Raw genomic sequence first — 8,460 nt, forward strand, 5'->3', positions numbered from 1 at the left:
AGACGTATATCACCCGAAATAATTGATAGTGTTTGTAACATGAGTTTGTAAACCGTCTTGCTTTCTGCCAAGAAGTAAATGGGGATCAGTTTGAACACTTGATGCATTAATAAGAGTTTTCAGAACTTATTACATTTTATCCTCGATTTTATCTTAATTTGTAAATAGACGTACTTACTTGGTTTCTTTTTGGTTAAATGTATGAAACAGTTGAGTTTTGAGATAAGGTGTGTTATACGAAACCTGCTTGGAATTTCGCCTATATTTCATAAATGCAATAAAAAATATAGCATTCCTTTTAAAAAAATGACCGATCACAACATATCTTTTTTGTTTCACCCTGTATACAAAAATTTATGTGAAATAATGCGCAACTTAAAATAAAAATCGACGGATCCGAGCGTTTTCTCAAAAAATCATGTCTTTAATTTTTATCGAATTTATGCGGAACTTTAGGCGGTCACTGTATATACATGGAAAATAGTTTAACAAGTCATACGACTTCAAACGACTTTAAATTTGTTTTAAAAGTGATGTTTGTACACGTCATTTTATTTTCTAATAGTTTATTTTCTAATAATTATTCGTCTAATAATATAGAGTCATATATTTTTCTTACTGGGTATGCCTAAGGCGAAGTCATTACAATGCGCAATTTGGTGCGAGAATATAGATTACGGCTTACTTTCGACCAGAGCAAGTAGGTCAAGCTGATTTAAATTTTACACGCGACCTTATTTTACCACCGGTATCCGAAATAACTACTTTAAATTACTAGTGTGAGTGACTGGGAAGGCTTTCCAGAAGCTATGCTGCCAATATTAATACAATACTAAATCAGAAGCAAGCCTGACCCCAATGAAAATGGTCAGTCCCAATTTTTGGTTACAATATATGGCGTTCCTATTTTCTTATAGTTTATTTCTTTTATTACAAAAGCTGTGTTGTAATAATTTCTTAAATACAGTCCCAAACTACAAACTTTCTACCTTCATAAAAGTAGTGCACAAGTACAATAAAGTGAAAATTTAAAATCTGAGATGAATGATAATCAGTCGAAGCCCAATTTAATGAAGTTTTGTAGAAGCTGATATCCTTACAAAAATAAAAGACAAAAGATATATCACTTTAAATACCTAAATGTCCAGAGCCGATGTTGATGTGTATTGGTATAAAAACCATACAGTTCAGAGGAACAACCAAAAGTAATTTAGGGAAACTTAGCAGAAAAAAAAGCTTAGTATGTGTGTGTGTTACTAGAAACACTTGCCATAGTACACACTTATATTAGGTATTATAGCCAAAAGTACCACTGGGCCTTCCTTCAATTTAAATCTTTATGCAGGCAGATATTAAATTGGGTTAAAAGATTCTAAAGCAAGGTTAAAATATTTCAAAGTGACAAATAAAAAACTTTAAAAATAAACAAAAATAATGATTTTTAAAAAGCTTATTATGCAAGTATACCTACCTATACCTATACCTATACCTATACCTATATCCTATAAAACGTGCCAATTAAATTCCATAAGCTAAAAACTTTTTGAATTGTTCCATAAATGACTAAAAATATTAAGTTCTTTGTCACAAGAATCAATTTATTACCCACGTCACAATATAATATATGGTTAGTTAATTTATAATTTTTGCATGCTGGACAAACGGTTTGAAAATAATATTTTATTTACAAGGACATAGGTGATCAGCTTACCCGTTAACTTTTGCATTATGTCATGGTTACTTGTTACTTCATAAAATAAAAGTGTATAGTAAAGTAAACTTTGCAATCTGGAATTTAAAAATGTAAAGAAAATATTAGGCCTAAATGGCAAAATATTTTGTTTGGGAAACGGATCTTTAAATTTACATAGCACTGTTACAAGAAATCTGAAAATTTTGGGTTAAGATATTCTAGGATGATAAATGCTACAAAGAAACTAAGAATTTTTATGGAAAATACAAAATTTATATTTTTATATTCTGGAACGAAAAACATAAATCTTTTACTAAATAAAAATATTACTAGGGGTATTAATTGACGCTCAATTATGGTAGAATCACATGAATTTATTATACCCGATATTAACTGAAATTTTACGTTGCTCAATAAATACATTGAATATTGTTATTCTTGATAGGTTTAATTCATTATACAAGCTTATATTAATAATTACATTTGAAATTTAAACGATTTTATTTTCGGGTGCCTTATGTCAATCCAATCAAAATTTCACAGGTTTTCAATAAACATTTGATAGAGTTTAATTAAGGCTTATTAATTAATTTATAATAAGTGTAGTCAATAATATCACCACAAAGGGTATTTAAAAAGCCAATATGTTTCTTTTATCCTTTTGTGAAGAAATTTAGAAATCTTGCTAGGACATATATAATGTCACAAGTAAAGTTTGTTGGTATTTTTATCAAACAATATTTGGAACTAGTGACGTTGTAATAATGTTTCCTAAGAATTTTTCAAATAAGAAAACCTTATTTTAAAAAAAAAAACATCCTATTTAAATATTAAATTGAACAAAATATTTAATTTAATATAAAAAAACGCCCAACAAGAACACTGTATTAGTAAAGATATCAATAAAAACTTAAATTTAAGAGATGATAATTAATTGATAAATACTTTATAGTTTTGGACTAATTAGGATTTTTGATAAAAACTAATTATTAAATAATTTTTATTTTCCATAGATTAACATGAAACAAAATATTTAAATTAAATAATTTAATTTTATATTTAAATATAATAATAAAAAATGTAATCATACCCAGTTTTCTGAATTAAAAATTAACAATAACATAAAGGTATATGTCTTAAAGATATAAGTTGCTAAATAAAGAAAATTAGAGAACGCATTTAGTAAATATGAGAATAATATATAACATAGCAAAATTATTCAAGAAGATATTTAAGAATTATAAGAACATAAATAAGAACAAACATCGTTAATATGGAGAACTGTGTTAGATTGCTTGCCTATAGCGAGTCATCTGTCATTACTAATCGAAAATTTAAGAAATAATTGGAGGAATATCAAAAATAAAAATGTCATACGCAAATAAGGCAACATAGGAGTAGGACTAAATAGTAGAAGGGATAAAACTTTTTCAAACAAAAGAAACTGTTATTGCTCTTAGTTATGACTCAAGTTAAATGAATCCTATTAATAAAAAAATTTCAAAATAAGTGTCAAGACTAAAGCAGAAAAAGAATAGACCTAGCGGCAAAGATTTAAAAAAATTAAAAAGCTAATAACAAAAACAAAAATTGGAGAAAGCTATGCTCAAAACCTGATAAATTCAAAATAAGATACAGTACATGTATGTACTCTACCTCAAGTATTAGCATTAATTTTTGAATTTCATTTAAGTTCAACTTTAATATTATGCAGATTGTTAATGTTTTTTATTTGATATACCGGCAAAATTCAGGGACGTGTTCTTTGGACGAAATTAAGCAAAAAAGTTTATATATATTATATAGGTCGTAAACGTCTTAGATTTTTAGGGATTGGGCAATTCTAACAAAAAAACTATATTGTTTTCGATAAGTTTAAGACACCCCTAGATATTTTTGTAATAATTAGTACGCAATTTCTATGTATCTATTTTTTACTATGGCTTGCATGCGGGCATTCAGTTAAACAGTTTTGTAAAAAAAAGACTACATCACTACTTTTTCTTATTTTAAAAATATTTTAAAATTTTCTATTTTATTTGTAATATATTTGATTTTCATGCCTTTTTTCGCAAGATGCACGGTTTTCGCATAAAAAACTTCGACTGATTGCTTATATTTGACTAGATAATCAGATAATACTTTTTTTATCCTAATAAATATTAGTTTTATTTATTTTATTGGATTTTCAATTCAGGAATTTAAAACATTAAATACTGCATTATTTAATTTAAGATAAAAAAATTTTGAATGATAAAATAAAACACAAAGTTTTTATTTTTTATTTAAGAAATGCTATATCTAAAACTTCAAAAAAGTTGTTTAGTGTGTCCAACTTCAGCGTCAATGCAAGCATCTAGTCGACGTCGCATTAATTGGGGGACGCGTTCAAAAATTCTTCTATAAGAGGTCGGCTGAATTATAATTTAGGAAGCTATAATACGATTATGCAATTCCTCCACATCATCAATTGGATTTCTATAAACTAAAGATTGAAGGTAGCTATCAGAAAAAAAAATCGACCGTATTTAAGTTGGGAGACCGTGGAGTCCAATGTTGGATACCTCCCCGACCTATCCAACTATTTAGATACGTAATATCAAAATATTGTAGAGCAACTAAACTAAAATAAAACACCGTCATTAATTAAAAAAAACAACAAGTTTTAAAATACGACCAAAATTTTTGCAAATATAGATGTTATATCATGCACAAGAGACATCCTCCTACGTGAAATTCACTCACACGAATATACTTCGTTAAACTTTAAATTATTAAAACTTTAACTTATTAATTATTACATTTTATTCCAAAATTTATTTAATTAAATTTTAAAATGAATAACCTCCTATGCAACCACACCACAAAACAACATGGTTCTATAGTCTTACTTTTTAACGTGTTAAAAACCACTTCATCTATAGTATTTACCGTGACACTTCACACCGGACCGTACACTAATTAGACCTGGCCTCATTATAATAAATTAACGAAATTTCCAATGAAAATAAATTTTATTTACCCGATGCATATTTTATCTAAGCAAGATCTAAGATTGTGTAGATATACAGTAACAGGCCATTAAGCGCTTATGCGAGCTCGTCTTGAACTCAATGTTAAATGTCAATTAAAGTGTCAATAAATTAAGTTGGTTTTTAATTGGACGATTTATTAGCCGGTTAAGGTGCCACTAAAGAAAATATAGGAACTTAATATAGAAGTAGTGTTTAGGTATTTTTTAAGTTTTCGCGATATTAGTAAATTTATTTACTTTTTCAATGAACAAAACTATTAGATTGAGGATGAATCAGCTATGACTCATCACTCAATCGAACGCTCAATTGACGCTTGCGAAGCTTCAGAACATAAGCCATTAGGGAACGTGAAAGTTGCTCAAATATTGAAATCTGTTTAGAAATTAGATTATAAATGACTCACACGGTATATTTTGGTTTAACAAATGCAGCCAAAATACAAAAAGATTAACTTATAGACAAATTTTGTAAAAATTTATAATCAAGTTTTCGGTTTTCTCATTCTGCTCTAAATCAGGTTCAAGTTATTATTAAATATCGATAAAATAGCTAATTATACATAACTTAAATGGATATAATAAGTGTGTTTTAAAAAAAAATCATTTTAAATACGTAACTAATTATTAATCAAAATTAAAGGTTATAAATATTTAAATAGTATAAAATGCTAATAATTTAAAAAATTAAAAAATATATATGTTTTGTTTACTTTTAATATTATTGGTCGAATTTTGTTGAAAGACTATAAAGTTCTGATGATTATTCACAACTTTAAATTGTTTATTATACTTTAATATTTATTTTAACTTACCACATCTCTCTGTTATTCCTTCACTGATTTCTGGCTCAATTAAACATATTTTTTAATGTAGCTTACTCAATACAGATAAAAAAAAGTCGGCAACGAAATGTTTTTAAATAACTGTTCTAAGTAAATAATTTTTTGATAAAGGCTTATATGATAGTATATAAGAATTAACAATAAATTAAGTTCTAGTTTAAAAAATTATTAAGTTCTTAAGTCGCATATGGTGTAATTTTTTGAATGTATGCATCTACTTATGTTCTTTTTAACAATATGACAGGTAAATCATGCAAAATTTTAATACAACAGCATTGAAATTGAAATATACTATAAGTTAAAATTTAAGATCCTAATATTTAATTTTTCAAAAGCTTGTACCATGAGATAAATTATTCGACATAGCACGGCAATTGTAAATACATTAGCTCAGCAACGTTGTAATAAAATATTTGATTTGCTTTAGGCTAAATATTAAACGTAAGATAATCGTATAGATCCTTTAATAATTATTAGTTACTTAGTAACGTAAATAAGAATGGAAATATAAATATGTAGCAGATATTATAGCGTTTCACGTATCCAATTTTCGATTATTATCATTATTTAATATTTGTTAAAGCAGGATCCAGCATGTCCAATATTGTATGCCAAAATGTTATGAAAAGTTTCACCTATGTTTATTGAAAATTGAGAAATGAGACTTTTAGGACACGGTCATATTAGTTCAAAATTATTTTACTCTCCTCGGCAATATTTGAATTATAGATTTTCCAGTCAGTACTGATGATTTCTCTTTCGGTAGAAATTACAAAATTAAGTTTTATTTGAAAAACTTTCCCTTTACGACATAACAAATAATTACATACTCATATATTTCTCAGCTCTATCAACTGGAGTAATGATTTCAATTAGAATTAGCAAAATCATACAATATATACGACTTTTTATACGTGTATTATTGATTCTGAAACATTTTCAGATATCATCAAGAAGCAACTCAAGATTGTAAAGGATTGGTTTAATGTCAACTTACTATTATAAAATATGAAAAAACTTTCACTTTTCAGATGAGAATTTTCTTATGACAACTCATTTTTGAAATTAATAAGGATTCTTGATAAATGTTTGAATAAAAAAGCTTAATTTTAAATAGCATTCTGGCTATTATGAAACTGGCCAGAAAGCCAGAAGGTCTAACATATTTAATAAGAATATTATTCAAATCTGGTATGCATGAAGTTGTAACATTGCCATATATGTGATGTTTCAGAGTCAACTTCTTTATGGAATACTGTTTTGGGGAAACGCTATCCTATGTTTTATCTAATATCACGGAAATATATTAGAATTAAAATATACACTCTTTTCTTCCACTATTTTAGATTGACAATATATTGTAACGAAATTCGGGAACATACTTTTATTGTCAACGTCAAGAACACTAACCTAACTCGCCTTGACTGTCGTTTAATTGTTTCCAAGTTAAAAAACTGACTAAACAATTAAAACTGAATGAATTGTCACGAAACGCGTCCTTTTTAAAACCCGATGGAACAGTTTCGAAATATTTAGAATTATCTTCATTGTTTTTGCCCAAAGAGACCAATAATCTTAGGAGAATACTGACAGTCAAAGCAAGCAAGTATACAAATTCTAGAAAATTAGAACTACAGGGATTTGCAATGATATAACCTAAATAACCTAAATTGGGGCCAAAATGGGGCACTCGAACAAGATGAACTACTTAAAAACTAAACACTATAGATAAAAATAATAAACCAAACGTAAGTAGAACCCTAAGGAAACCCTACGAATCAACTTTAACTACAGAATACTAATAAAATTGTACCAAAACTAGGAGAATAATTAACGTATTTACATTTTTCATAATAATACTTTAAACTTAGCGAGTTTTACAGCTTATTGATGTTTTTGAGATGATTTTTCTATAAGAAATTACTTTTGACTTGTTAGTAGAGAAATTCACTCTTAATCAATAACCATTGATTCATTAAAAATTACAACAGCATAAGGTCGTGAGTTTTTCGGATACTCTATTTAATAATCATATTACTATATCCCTTATACTTATATCCCATCTACACTAATTGTAATTAAGAAGGTTACTATTATTTAAAATGTACTTTTTCATAAAAGGTACAGGCTGATAATTTGAAAGCTTAGCTATATCTGAGGTACAAAAAAAAATTACTAAAACAATTTATAAAATAGGGAGGGAGAAACAAAATAACATAATAGCTATTCTTTAAACTTATTAGCTATTATGGGGTTTTCACTTACCCCTTCACCCCCAAACCACCTCAATCTTATCATACTAAATGGTAACTCTCCTGGTTGTGATACCTTATCTGGAAGCTTAAAAAAATTCTTTTCAATGATAACCTTACTACTACCTTCGATGTAGTGGGTTTTTCTGTTTATTTAATAAATATTACTCAATTATATTAAAGTAATATTTTTTATTATAAACTCAAGAAATGTTCGCAGTTTTATTCTTTCTAATACTTGCTCTGCGGTGTGACATTGCTTCCTATAATTAACAGATCTTTGGTGGCTCCTATCGATTTGCCCAAGCTATTGAAGAAGATCTCTTTTTCATCGGAAAAAATTATTATAATTATAATAATTATTATAATTATAATAATTATTTTCCCACCATTGCCTAACTGGAACTATATAATAAGATGATGCTCCCTCTTCAATATTTAAACAACACTAATCAGAGTCTGCTAGGCTTTCACGTCGAGAATAATATAACAACCACTTTAAAAATATCCGAATATTACCTCTACATACAGTGAGAGCCAAAAGTCCAGAATAAATTCATTTAAAATTCAGGGGTATGTTCAAAAAAAAACGCTCGGACACGTCGATTTTTATTTTTAACTGCGGGTTTTCTTACTATA

Source organism: Anthonomus grandis, chromosome 3 (genome assembly GCF_022605725.1).
Source record: "Anthonomus grandis grandis chromosome 3, icAntGran1.3, whole genome shotgun sequence".
NCBI classification, from domain to species: domain Eukaryota; kingdom Metazoa; phylum Arthropoda; class Insecta; order Coleoptera; family Curculionidae; genus Anthonomus; species Anthonomus grandis.